The 14,791-nt window shown below is 42.8% G+C and overlaps 1 protein-coding gene across 17 annotated transcripts in view; it reads left to right on the top strand.

Annotated features, from left to right (window-relative positions):
• AGAP1 (ArfGAP with GTPase domain, ankyrin repeat and PH domain 1) overlaps positions 1 to 14,791 on the top strand; it is a 309,586-nt gene that overhangs the window by 124,069 nt on the left and 170,726 nt on the right. The window lies entirely within an intron of this gene.

The raw sequence follows: 14,791 nt of genomic DNA on the forward strand, positions 1-14,791 counted from the left end.
ATTTTTAGTGGCTTCTTCAGAGGGTTCACATTAGTTGGGCAACCTGGGATAGTGGAAGGTGTTCTTGCCCTGTCAGGGGGTGGAATGAGATGAGCTTTAAGGTCCCTTCCAATCCAAACCAGTTCTGGGATTCTCTGATAAGTAGGTGGGGGGCAGAAAAAAAATCCATCTGAGGATGTTCCAGCCCACAGACTTTTCTTTAGCACACAGTTAGTGGGTTTTGACACCAATTCCTAGTTTGGGCTGCTTTGTCTGCAAGCTTTTCTAAAATCTATTTCCTTGTTTCTGTGTTGTGCCTTGCTGTGATGTAGACCTACCTTTTGGAGGAGGAAATTGGAAATGGCATTGAAGAGCCTTTTACTCCTTCGTTGCACACACATTAGAAATTAAATTTCTAATTTGTCCCCTGCAAGCAGCTACTGAACTTAGTGGTCATCTGTTACGATTCTTCTGTGATAACTCATTTCCCATTTTCTCCGCAGCTGAGTGGTAAAATAATTTAACTTGCATGATTATTGTTATTGTGAAAATACTACTTTATTCTTGAGTTAAATCCAAATACCTCATTTCCACCGCTTCATTACAGCTGATAAGCTCACTATTGATTATAACAGAGATGGAATCAGAATCACTTGGGCTGGAAAAGAGCCCTTAAGATCATCAAGTCTGTTGGTTCATATTTTGCAAGAGGAATGCTGAGTGAAGTCAAAGCTCAAATCCTTCTTCACATTCTGCTGGTTTAGAGGCTTTTTTTAAACTTTCAGCCATGTCCCACTGAGGTGTAATCTCAGATACTGTTGGGAGTTAAAACCTGAATTTCAGGCTGAAATAAAAAAGAAAAGTTCCATGTTTCAGGGGCTTAGCTTAATAATGTGCCCCACAGTGGAGGATTACAAATCCTTTCTTAGTTTTTGGTATTCTGAATAGTTGAACAGGGGAATTGCATTTTAAAGATGAGATAAATGTTAATAAGATCCATTTTGCTTCATATTTCCCAATTAGGAATTAGAGATTTTTTTTTCCCCTGCTTATCAGAACAGATTCTATCAATGACACTGGAAATGATTATTTTAATATTTCTTGTCAGCACAGTATTGTAATGACTGTGTACTGCCCCAGGATGCCTTTTTAATGATTTTAGCCTTCTTGAATTAGCTTGATGTACCATTAATGCATGAGAATTGCTTTTATTTCTGTTCACAGTGTATTCATAACTGCACATCTTGCCCTGCTTTACGTTCAGGTTTTCTCTGACCCATTTAACTGTGGGCCAGGCACTTCTCTGACATCACAAAGGAGAAAATGTTCAAATATTTAGAGGATAAAATTCTACCATCAGCATCACGGGGTGTGAAACAAAAGGGTTTGAGTCTAACTTGGATTCAGAGTTGAATATTTCTCTGTAGCTTAACAGTTCAACCAAGGAGGTTTTACCTCATCTGTATGGCTGTAACACCCAGATTTTGAGCAAAACTCGCCCAAAATAGTAGTAAACCTGTGAATATTGAGGCAGGAGTTGCAGTATGTGATGGCAGAGACCACTGCTGCCTCACAATTTGCACTTTGCTCTGGTGCCGTGCTGCTGCCATTATTTTTGGTTGCTTTATTTGCAAATTAACTAGGCTTTTATTAAAGATTGTGTAAAAAAATTTACCAGAAGTATTCTATTTCCAGATACAAATAATATTTCCGATGTGGTGTTGAAAAAAGGTGTCTGAACTTCAAAGCACCATTTCTCTATTAAGGGATGGAAGATGACAAATTAATCCTGGTGACGCCAGCTTGAGGGGAAGGGCTGTCACTTGCCATCAGCATTATCAAGTCAGCTTTTATAGATGTGTTTTCATTAGGAAATGTTAATCAGCCTAATGGGAAGTAAATAAAGTCTCGGTGCCATCCCGACAGCTGTTTTGGGAAGAGCCGACGTTCACTCGGGCACTGGATGTGGCCTGAGGGAGTCTGTGCTTGGGGAGCAGGGGGCTGGGCTAGGGGGGACCCCAGTGCGGGGCAGAACGAGGCAGCAGCAGTTCCTTTGGCTCCGGGAATTCCCAGTGCGGGGCAGAACGAGGCAGCAGCAGTTCCTTTGGCTCTGGGAATTCCCAGTGCGGGGCAGAACGAGGCAGCAGCAGTTCCTTTGGCTCTGGGAATTCCCAGTGCGGGGCAGAGCGAGGCAGCAGCAGTTCCTTTGGCTCTGGGAATTCCCAGTGCGGGGCAGAACCAGGCAGCAGCAGTTCCTTTGGCTCTGGGAATTCCCAGTGCGGGGCAGAACGAGGCAGCAGCAGTTCCTTTGGCTCTGGGAATTCCCAGTGCGGGGCAGAACGAGGCAGCAGCAGTTCCTTTGGCTCCGGGAATTCCCAGTGCGGGGCAGAACGAGGCAGCAGCAGTTCCTTTGGCTCTGGGAATTCCTTGGATGGCGGCTGGGACCTCCAGGAATGGGGCGTCTGCAGGGATGAGCTGCTCTGAGCGCTCAGGCTGATCACAGTGGGGCTGGATCAGCCTGCAAACTCTTTGGCAGGCCCCCCTAGGCTTCAAAACCTCTGGGAAATCAATATTTTTGCTGGTTTGGTCCAGATAGTTGTATTTTCCTCGTTTGTTTTGTTGGTTTTGTTTTTTAAATGAGGAAGAGTCATGAGGTAGTCAATTTCTTTTCCTCGATATTATGGCTTCGTCTGGAGCAACAAATGCTCGAGTCGCGTTTGTTTTAAGCCCCCGTGTTCATTTAAAGTCGTTTCAATTTTAAGTTCGTTTTAAGGCGTTGATTTTAAGGTAAATTTAACGTTTTGATCTTTAATCCACGTCCCGTTTCCCTGGGAATAACGGAGCGCGGCGGGAGCGGCCGCCAGGGGGCGCCGGAGCCGCGGCGTGAGGGGCCCGCGATGGCGGCGGCCCCGGGGAGCCGCTCGGGGCTTTGTGTCCCCGCGCCGGGACGTTCAAACGCTTCGGCCGCCAAAGTCGGCTGGAAATAAAAGATATATAAATACACAAGTCTGGTCACCCTTGTCTTGTGAAGTCTTTCTCTGTGTGTTTTGTTCTGAACTTACTTCAGCTTTGCCCTTGCTCATGCTTTGCCCTTAGATTTACTTTACCCTTCTTGCCTGCCTGCCTGTAACTCTTATGGGCCATTAATAAATTACAAGGTTTCGTTTGGAAATAAACATTCCACGCCACCATTCTTTTCTGGTGGCCCTTTTTGTTTGCACAGTCGTTTCTTCTGGTTTCCAGGTAATCTCTCGGCCCCATTCCCATAGATGGCAAGTTCTGGTGTCATAAATCAGACTTCACACTGTTGTAGGAAGGGCCCCGTGTTAATTAGTAGGAGAAAAATAATCCAATATCTGACGTCTGTATAACGTAGAAAGGCTTGAAATGAGCTGTATGACTTGGTGAAAGAGGGTATGAAGAAGGCTTCATCCTGGGAAGCAGTTGGCATCAGTAGGATTGGGCTGGAAATGGATCCAAATACTTGGATTTATGTTTTCAGACTGATTAATTGAATTTCACACTTTACATGTTACAGTTCAAGATTTTTTTTTTTCCGGTGTCCCTGAGGACTTACGAGGTCTTTGTGCAGTTCCCCTCATGCTTGGTGCTGTCCAGTGTCACTGCCACGCTGTTTGGTGGGCACACACCTCACCAGTTTTTTGTGAAAAGCACACCAGTTTTGTGGACTTTGGGGACTTTGAGACTGGTGTTGCTCCATCAGGTTTCTTCAACCTGGATTGACAAATGTGTGAAGAAAACCGATTTTCCAGTGACTTGTCTGCATCCATTTTTCCTCATTCTTGGAATCAAATGATGGGATGTGGAGCTGTAGTCCAGGGTACGGCATTTGAGAAGCGCTGTCATTAGCGCAGAGGAGTCCAATGATGTAATGCCAGTAAAAGTTCCAGGGAGGTTTTGATTTTAGCTGTGGTGTGTCATTCAGTAGGTGACTTGTAGAAAACCATAATCTCTTGCAGAACTTTTTGTGTGACTTTTAATTTTATAGCGGTTATTTTATGGCACTTCCTCTAAGTCTTCATTTGAAGTGTATGCAGTAAGGCAGGTTACTTAAAACCTAGAGCAGAACTGCTGATTTTATGCAATAGGTGACAGCTGTTAAATTTTTTGGAGAGTACAATAAATGCAAGACCAAGTTCAATATAGAGAAATTCTTCATCACATGGCAACAGGAACATTGATACATCTCATCAAAACGTAAAAGAATTCAGGTTTTCAGTACTGATGATTCAGAATTAGTCCAGTAATGTAATATTCTTTAATTCAAACTCTGATTGAAATCCTGGTGCAGGAAACAAGCTGGTGGTTTGGGGGTAAATTGTTTTTTTTTTTGCAGTAGAACTGCGAGTAAGAGGCAGAATTGGTCTGTTTGATAGACTTGTGTGTGTTGTGCTTGGGAGACAAAGTGTTATAAACACATTTGTGGAGTGTCTAGCAAGCAAGTAGGAATTGTTTTCCCTTAAAAACAGAAACAGAAGTGAAAAATTCTGGAAGGAGAAAGCTTTGAAAATTCCTTATTTTTCAAATCTCTGCCCTTCTCAGTAGAGATACCAGGAAAAGCAGAACAGAAATAAGTCATAAAGAAATGTTGTTGTGCTGCAGCTCCTGGCGGAGCTGGTGGCAGAAGCTGAAAAGAGCAGTGACAATTTCTGTGATTCTTTTTGAGCCAAGCGACCTGAACAGCAGACTGACAGCTGCTAGCAGGGCTCAGTCACGGGCTGTGTCCAGAGGGGGAGGGTTTAACAACGAATAAAGTGAAATACTGCTTGGTGATACCTGTTAGAGTGAGGATTCTTTAGCAGCTGCAAAATGATGCTGCAGAGGAGCTGGCCACAAGGTTAGGCAAGGGCCAGGAGGGGCTTCAGCAGAGCATGGCCTCCACAAAGTGGCAGTTTATATTTGCTTTATTGCAGCAACACCCTTGCTTCCTTGTGTCTGTTTTGTTTCTGAGTGTTCTGTCTAAAGTGTGCCTCGTTTGCTGCGTTTTGGGGGATGCTCTGCCTTGCCCCATGTATCTTTGTCTCTCTTCCTACTGCTATGCTTTTTGTTATGCTTCTGTGATTACGGTTTGGTCATTTACTCTCTGTTTTTCTTCTTAATTTTTTATTAACAAATCTCAAAGCCCTCGTCTTCTGCTTTATGCCATGTTCTGTACAGCTTCTCCAGCAAGCCCTCACATACAGAGGGCAACATGAAATGTCTAAAGCTCAATTTAATTTTTTTTTTTTTCAGTTATCCTCAATACGTCTTCCCTTGGTCATTGGTTTTAACAGTCCTTTGTGGATTTCTCTTAAAATTTGCTAGCAAAAAAATGGCTTTGCTGGCTTAATATTGATGAATGGGAGATTAAGAGCTAGCCCAGGAGATGTGTTGTCTGAAGTCAGAAAGGGAAGGGAAAATGCCCTTTCTGTAACTTCATTCTGTTCTGGGTGTGTTTAGGAACATTTATTAAAGCGAAGAGCCGGCTTTGCTCCCCTATAATGAAGAGATGCTTTTGTCTGAGCTATCAAACGTTTAAAACTGGTGTAATAAACATAATCCTTTTGTAACCTTCTCTGTTGTGTAACAAACACGTTTTCAACATCAAAGTTGATTATTAGCATAGCTGGTTCTTCAAAAGCTATTTCCGAAATGCATTGCAAATCGTTGCCTTTCAGCTAATCCGTATGCATATGCAAATCCCATTGAGCTGTTTGCTTCGCTGGGATTAGCATTGTGTATTCAGCCTTTAAAAGCCTCCCTGGATGCTGTGGGGGTGGTGTGTGGAGTGAGGCACAGTGGTGGCATTCGCCTCGGAATTCCTACACCAGCAAACTTCCAGTGCTGCTGTAGAGTTTATAAAGATGTGTTTTTTCTTTGTCATTCTCTATAAAGTAGAGAGTCTTTAATTGTATATAATTAATTTTGCAATTGAGGTTTGGTCTGATGAGGTGGTGAGTGCCCACAAGGCAACTTGTGCCCACCAAAGCTGTAACTTCTGCCTCTTCCCTCCTAGAAGAAAAGTGTTTGCACCGATCATGTTGTGTGTTTTTCATCAAACGTCAGTGCAAAGTGAATTTTATCTGTAAACTCCTCATTTCATTTCATTTTCAGAGAGGATGGTGTTGGGCTGGTTGTTGGCCAGGCTCAAACATCGAGTTGCCTCTGTGAGCACCTTTATTTGTTGTCAGTCATTGAGGCTGCTGGTGGCTGAGTAGCCCCAAGTCAGGGTATTGGGCCAGTATAGCTGTGGGCATCAGGGCATCCCAAGTCCTTTGCCAAGGATAAAAGTATCCCTTGAAGCTTGTTGTCCTGTTTATATGGTTACATTGTTGATGCCTCAATTCCTGGGGTAGTGTGGTCTTTAGTACAGACTGTTGTTCTCTGCATCAAACTTCCCTTTGTTTTCCTTAGTTGGTGGAGTTGTGTGTGAGCCAGAAGCAGCAAGGCCAGGTCCTGCCTGCTGCAGGATCTGGCCAATATTTTGTGGAAAAGGGCAAATCCAGCACAACGAGATGAGTCTGTAGAACATACAGCCACTTCTTGAATAGCTTCTCTTTGTATATTCTTGTGTATTTCTTTAGTTTGGTCTTTCCAGGGGTTACCAGTCTGGGATCCACGTGGACTTGTTTCAGCAATGCATCCTGCATTTTGGTTAGGAAATAAGCTAAAATCAGGAAGGAAAATTAGCTGGCAGATGGATGGAACTGCATGGGCTGCCTCAGTTACCAAAATTATCCCGAATGTTAAATGTGACTCTTGCACACAGGGGCTCAACAGGTTTTGTTAAGGGGTTTGGGAGACTGGGGGACTCTTCCACTTCTAGATGTGGCACCTGGGGACGTGGTTTGTGGTGGCCTTGGCAGTGCTGGGGTGATGGTTGGATGTGATGATTTTAGAGGGCTTTTCCAACCTAAATGATTCCTGATGGGTCCCCTAACAGTCTCCATGTGTGACTTCACTTCATTATCTGCTGATAATTGCTCACAGTTTGCTGTTTTTTGGCTTTGATTTTTCTCCTCATTTTTGTTTTGGTTGCTGATTTATAGCCCTTGACTGAAAGTTTCCTGCAACTTCCAAAACTTCAAATTAAATTTTTGAATAAATTGTAACTCTGATAGAAGACATTTTTTGGAGCATTATTTGGAACATACATCATCTGTGACAAGTGCATTCCCTCAGGAACCTCTTTGGAGTGCTGGCTTATCACCTTTAGTTCAGGAATTATTCTAAAGCTGGTACATGACTAAAAATTGAATGGTTTTGTTAATAAATGTTGTGAATGCGTGTTCCTTGTGGTTTCAGCACAAGATCCTGCTGTGTCAGGCACCTTCTGCAGTGTCTCACCTTTGAAAAGGCTGAAGGTGGCTTTCAGAGTCACAAAACCAATTTTAAATTAAGGCAGAGGTTTGTTTTTCTTCAAGCTCTATCTGCACTTAATGAAGGAACGTTATTGGCAGATGCTGAAGAAATAATTTTTTCCATAGAAAATTGGATTTCGGGCATAAAACTTGTTAATGTTAATAAAGACAGGTCATTACTGGTCTCAAGTCAGATATGCAAACTCCAGGAGATGGAGTGCTGCTGGTGGCACTTCTGCTGGTGCTACTTTTGTGTGACAAAAGCCCTCGTGGGGAGTAAATCAGCCGGAGTTGAGCGCACGTACAATCGTCTCGCTCCCATCATTTATGCCCCTCCTGATGGCTGATGCACTCGCTTGTGTCTTAGGGCTGGTAATTTACAGTCTCCCAGAAAGGTATGTTTAGATTTAAGCTGTGCAATAGTGTAACTAATGAGAAACAGAGGGAATTTATAGCACTTGGTGACTGATTGGCCGAGTACCTCGACATTAATTGAAATCTGAGGACTCCCAGCTGTCCTTCAGTTAAAAAAAAAAAAATTAAAAAGAAAAAAACACCTCTTTTTGGACAAGTGTAACTATTGCTTTGTAGCATTTTGGCAGTAGTTTTTGTGTTTGTGGAGAACGTGGTTGGGGTGAAGAGGTGGGATCCCTCAATGAATGCAAGGTGTATTCCCTAACCCCCTGCAGGCACTGGTTGATCTGCACCCATGGCAGTATCACTCAGCTCCTGCTTTGACAGTCTCAGTGTGACTTCAGTTGTCTTTCCCTAGGATTTTGGCTCCAGTTCCATGTGGAAGCTCGGCTGTAGAGTCAGCACTTTGTGCTGCTCTCCACTGTTTGGCTGAGAGGCACTCAGGCCTAACTGTTGTGTGACAAATTATCTGGATAAATACTTGGCATTAATCTCTCGCTTAATAACGCTGTTTAACCGGTCATCTCCACGGAGAGCACGCAGCTTTCTCCTCTGCTGTCATCCTGTAAATGCACCATTCTTGCTGGAGCTTAGTCTTGTGAAAATGTCTAAATTTTCCCATTAAGTGCTTAAAAAGTAATAAAACTAAAGCCATTAGCCTTCACTCGTCAGATCCGTATCAAGAGAAATATTCTTGGGCGCCATAAATCTGATCAAGTGTTCGACATTTATATCATTCGACTTCATTCTCTGGAAATGGACCTTTGAAGGTAAATTGCATTAAGTAGGGCAGTTTAAATTTTTAATACAATCTTATTGTAACTGTTAGCAAATGATTAAAGTGCAAAGGGGGGGCTTATATGTTTTGGGAGATTTATGTGAAATGCTCTATGATGCTTCTGCTCGGGCAGGGAACTGCTTTTGTGACAGCTGAATGTGCATAAACCCACAAACCCAAAGGAATTTTAGCCTGTAGTGGTGGAGGAGAAGACTTCCTATCTGCTGCTGGATTTGAGGAGGATGTTTTGGGAGCAGGAGTTATTCCACCTGCACTGAAGCAGTGATGTTGGTAACACAAAGTTTAACTCTTTTTCCAACAGGCATCTGTGTGCCTGAGAGGTGGATTTTGATGGCTCAGTGGACAATGGAGCTCATGGGCTGAGGTGGTTTATTTAATTTAGATCCTTGGTGCTTTGTTTTGAGGGAGGTTTTTCTTTAAAGTACAAGAACATTCTCTGGCTTGATTTTGGTGAGCAGCATAGATAAGTAGTGATGTGTTTGTGCACTTTGTGTGTTGCTGTAATAAACCTGATGTCTCTCTGGGTTTTTTTCTGAGGAGAATACTCACATATTGAGGAATAATACCCGTATTTAACGTGGAAAAAGTGCCATTTGTTCAAAGTATTAGGTGGATATAACCTTTTTCTTAGACATCCCAAGAATCATGGCCCTTGTTTTGGAACCAGCTGTGCCCTGTCTGGATGTAGCTGTGTCATCTCAAGGTGTGGTTGCTGCTCTGACTTCAGACTTTGAGTTGTTAGGTAACAATTTTAAGTCGTTTTGACAGCTTAAAAAAGAAAACCATTGATTATTGTGGCTTTTTGGTGAGCTTTTTCTTCAAGTTGAGTTAATAGAACCATCTGGATGAGGCACGAGTTGAATTTGATTCACTAAATGTGCATAAGTTTCTTTCTTTCTAGAGGGATGGATGCGTCTGAGATGCACTAACATAACCAGCAGCTTTCTAGCACTTTGTGTCCTTTTTTGTGCTCCTTTAGTGAGCTCATTGGATGTGCATGAATCTTCAGAAAGCAGAAGTGTTCTCATTTGATGCCCCAGAATGGGCTTTCCATGGAGCTGCTTCAAAATGGGAGTGTGAAATTTGTCGCTAAGGTGGTAAAATCCTTAAGTATCATATCATTTTCTGTTATTTAATCTGTCTTGATATGGTTAAAAGGTGATTCTGTGTTGTGACACAGAATTAAATATATACAATTATGTTATCCTTAAGAATGTTATTCTTAAAGGGTAATTAACAACTCAGTTACTTCCTTGATGGACATTTTACAAAGCACATCAATTTGACTACGTTCTCTTTGAATCTTTTCAGTTTGACTTCTTTTCTTGTTTGAACATTTTTTAACCTTTGCATCTAAAATCATACCTCTGTGTGGGATGTAACAGGATTTATTACTTGATTCTGTCCTTATGGAGAGATCAGCAGAGTTCCACGAAGTACTGGTGAGGTAAATCCATGTGCAGAAGACTTTACCTGTGTGTCTGGCACAATGTTTGCCTTAAATCCTCAAGCCACCTGCTTCTACTTGCAACACAGTTCAAGTAGTGAAGAAAACACAGGTTTATTTTTTAAATTCCTTCAGATGCCAGATTGTTTCCAGTGGATTTATTGGTATATTTGCTTGCCTAGTCTTGGAAGGCAGTGATTTGCATGGAAGTTGGGAATAAGTGATGTGCAGTGTTAATTATAGTTACCTGTGGAGGAAAAAAATATATGTTGGCATTGATTAAAGATATTTAATGCTGAGCCTGATTTGCAGCTGTATTTTCATATCTTGTAAGACAAGGTGTAAGAAGCAAAGATTTGTTAACCAAGCACTTTGTCCTGTAAAACTTCCTAATGCTTTTGGTCCCTTGCAGTACAGATTTATACTTTTTTGGTCGGTTTGACTTTTGTTTTTTGGTCATGCTGAGAGTGAAATTGAAGTTTCTCCCAGCAAGTTCCACCACAGGCTGTCAGAGCATGGAGTGGGTTTGTGCTCAGTGCAGAGCAAGAACTCCTCTCTGCAGGTGAGGCTTTACAGTGGCACTGCTTCTTCAGGGTAAAGTAACTTAAGACATTTCTGGCTGCGTGTGGCCAGGAATTAGCTGGATAAATTGCCATTTCCAAGCCCCAGCATTACAGTTGTCCAGCACTCGTTTCTCTATTACACCTGACACATGCGATGCCGAGCTCTCCTTTTAAACAGAGCAGTGTAAAGGTTGTTAAGCCTAGAAAATGGATTGAATTTAAAATAACAGGCACAATGGCCTTAATAGTGGCTACTTACATTAATGTTTCCCATTTGGAAGCGTTTGTGGTTAGGGCTTGCTCTGATAGTTATTACTGCCTCTCCTGCAATATGTAATTGTGGAATAAATTTACTTTTATTGAACTCTTACTTATACTGTAAACATGGAATATTAAGCTAAAAGGCAGCTGCTGTAAAAATGGGAGCTGCTGTATATCTTAACTTCTTCCACTTGTATTCTTTAAGGTAAAAGCAAATACTGTGTAACTCCCAGTTTTGCATTTCTTTTTCCCCCCCAGTAGCTAAAACAGGTATTCACAAGTGTTTATCCCTGCTGTTGTTTTTCACCCAGCCATGAGCGTTCCAGCTTCAACTGAAAGCCATTTTCTGTCAGTCCATAAGTGGAGGGAAATTTCCTGCGCTCCCATCTTCTGCACAAAGCAGCAGGTTTTAACTGAACCCGGCGCTTACTCGTACTCGGACACACAGTGGGGATAAATGCTCTTGAACAGGTTTTTATGAGAAACCAGTTGTGATTGAAATTAGTGGTAATTGGAGAAGAGAGTTGGCATCTCCTAAATATGCAGCACTCCTGTACTGTGATCACTGAGAAGAGAAATAGCACCAGATGTTAAGGATCTTGTATGCTTGGAGTCTTCCCTTTTAATAATCCAGGCTTTCCTTGGTTGAAGCAAAGAGCACAGGAAAATCTTCTGGGATTCTTTTGGGAATGAAAAGCGATCAGATTGTTGATACCTTTGGATGTTTTCCAGGATCCATCTTAGGACCAGGGAGAGATCAGGTCTCAGCATAGATGAGATTTGCCTCAACTCATCTCTTGGGCGCTGCAGGGTGTTTCCAGTTTTCCAAGATGCGGAGCAGATAAGACTCTCACCTTGTGCCTTGAACTTCTCCTAGGAAGTATTTTCCCCCCAGGACTCTGCCTTTCTTGTCCTTGTCCTTGGATGGAGCTGTGCTAATGAGGTCGAGGAGGAGCTGACATGTGAACAGCCCTTTGAACCAGGGCAAGACAACTCTGTCAGTGCAGTTCCTCTGGCAACAGCATTCCTAATGGGGACGAGCTCCCAAACGGAGCACAAAGAGGAGGGGGTTCATTATGGAGGCACAGCTCTGGGTGTCGGGGAGAGGAGGTGCCCTGCTCGTCCTCTCATGAGGGAATTCAGTCCTCTGCTCGTCAGCCCCGAGAGCAGAACGGGAGGGCTTTGCTCGGGGAAAATGAGCGCGGGGTCCCTTTTTCCATGTGCAGATGGAAAACGCGGTGGTTTGCGCGGAGATCCGCAGAGCTGGAGCCTGGAAACATCGATGTGCAGCTCCGAGGCTGCCGGAGCGCCGAGCTCTCCTGCTCAGGGCTCCCTGCAAGCCATCCGGGCAGGGAGGGAGCGGGAGATGCTGAGGAATGAGTGGGTTTTGACTAACAAAAAGTAGCGTTGGAGATGAAAGTGGCAGGGGGTGGGAAGGTTAATTTTGTTGTGGTGCGCTAGGTCAGGCATGGAAGAAGAGGCATTCAAGCCAAGAGCTTTCCCTCCCAACTTGGAGCGGGAATTTCACATGCTTTTAATTATCAATGCCTTAAAGCAAAACACAACTCCCAGTCATTCTGGCTCGTGGAATTAAATTTAAATGTATAAAAAATGAGCGTCAGTCTCCCCCCAAGACCAAATATTTGCTAAATATCAGTTCTCCTTCTTTACAGCTCTAAATATCCATGGCATATCCCTGTTTATTTGCAGAAGAGGTCTTGACTTTGCACATAAATTTTGTTTAGCTTTTCATACTACTGATACATTGCAATAAAAATCTGTCCCAAATTGATAGCTTAATGGAATCTGTAAAAGTACAGACAATTCAATTGATTTTTAAAAATAGTTGAAATGCTTCTCACTCTCTGGATTATTTTTGATATCTGCTATAGATTAAGTCAGTGTTCATCTGTTTTAGAAATATTTTTCAGCAAGTATTAAATTCAAATATCACGTTCAGAAGCAGCTTTGGAATGAGACAGAACCTGAAGGCTTGGGGCAGAAATATTTCTGCTTTCTTGAAATTTTTATTCTCTTTATAGAATGTCATTGTTCTGATGGAGTGAGGAGCTAAGACATTTGAGGTGAAGAATGGTCTATTTTGACCCTACCTGTGTCCAGTTTGGGACCCCCCTCCCCCAGCATAAGAAGGATGTGGAGTTGCTGGAATGAGTCCAGAGGAGGTCATGGAGATGTTTCTGAGACTGGAGCCCCTCTGCTCTGGAGCCAGGCTGGGAGAGCTGGGGGTGTTCACTTGGAGAGGAGAAGGCTCCAGGGAGAGCTCAGAGCCCCTTGCAGGGCCTAAAGGGGCTCCAGGAGAGCTGGAGAGGGACTGGGGACAAGGCATGGAGGGACAGGACACAGGGAATGGCTTCCCAGTGCCAGAGGGCAGGGCTGGATGGGATATTGGGCAGGAATTGTTCCCTGGGAGGGTGAGCAGGCCCTGGCACAGGGTGCCCAGAGCAGCTGGGGCTGCCCCTGGATCCCTGGCAGTGCCCAAGGCCAGGTTGGACATTGGGGCTTGGAGCAGCCTGGTTCTTTGCTCGTGTTCAGGTTGTGCATTTGAGTCGGTGAGTTCAGACTGTCTTGAGTTTCTTTCCCCTGTTCCTTCCCATTCCTTGCCCAGCCTGTGCTGTGAGTGTTGATGTGATGCTACCAACACCCCTGTGTTCACACTGAAGGGAAGAGGTAAATATTTTCCTTGGCTAATTATCTCTCCCGTGTGAGAGCAGGAGCCTTTGCAGACGAGGTAGTTTTCATTCATGTGTGGTTTTTGTTCAGTTTTGGTCTTAATTTAGGTCTTTTCCACATACGATGAAGACAAATCCATGTGCATATGTTAAAATCTGACCTTTGGTTTGCTCTCTTCACTCACTAATGTGTTTTAAAATATTTTAATATATGGCTTCCCAGGCTCCAGATCAATAACCCAATGGGTCTGAAATGACAGAGTGCTACGATATTCCCCTTTAATTTAAACATGATTAGCTGATGAAGGTTATGATCAATATGCTAGGGGAAGATAAATTAATTGATACCATCCTTTCAGGATGATAAGAGGCCTATTGGAGGTGGGATGTAACTAATGAAGCTGCTTCTTCATATATATGAGCTATTCTTTATACAATGTATTCTCACTAAATCATGGTTATGCCATCATTCATTTGCATGAAAAACATAAGCCACAGACCAGTTTGTTATTAAAATTGCATTCATCTGAGAAGAAACTATGCTTACACCATCCCTGCCTGTGCTATAAGGTGGTGAGGGAAAATAATCTTGGAATTTACATAATTATCTTTTTACGTTTTCTGAGCAAGACAGCCTGGATTCTGTTGGCTGAATTCCATCAAGTTTCTGGGGTACTTCTTAAGGAGATGCCAGTAATTGTCACTGGTTTTGGTGGAGGCTTTGCAGGTGACTGCAGGCTCCTTGGCACAAGTTTCATGAGGTGCTTCCCTTCAGGAAGAAAACTGCATGCAAGACAGCTAAATTTAGTTAGTGGTATTTTTGATTAGCACTACGCAGATAATCTGTTTCTAAAGACTGAAATTTTGATTAGTTTTTAATTTGTGACTCAAAAGGTAGCAACAAATTTTATTTTTGTGTATTTATGACATATAAAAAGAGCACTTTCCAAAGGCTTTAGCTGAATTAGCAGCAGGAACTCAATTTCCAGTGTGTGATGGGATGAATTCCTGAAATAGTTTGACTTGTTTAAATTGAAAAATTGTAGAAGAGGTTTGGAAGTTGCTGCATTTCACATCAGTTCTGTTTGATTTTTTTTTTCTATTATGGGTCTGCCAAGCTGTGTCTGGAGATGTTAATGACTCTGATCCCTGTATCCATTTGATAAATGCTGCTTTTCCTTCTATGCTGAAGAAAATGTCTTAATAAATTGCAAAACAAATAAGGCATTTTTCCAGCTGTGCTGCTGCTGCTAAGGAATAAAAGCTGAAACTAGAAA

Source organism: Aphelocoma coerulescens, chromosome 7 (genome assembly GCF_041296385.1).
Source record: "Aphelocoma coerulescens isolate FSJ_1873_10779 chromosome 7, UR_Acoe_1.0, whole genome shotgun sequence".
Classification (NCBI taxonomy): Eukaryota; Metazoa; Chordata; class Aves; order Passeriformes; family Corvidae; genus Aphelocoma; species Aphelocoma coerulescens.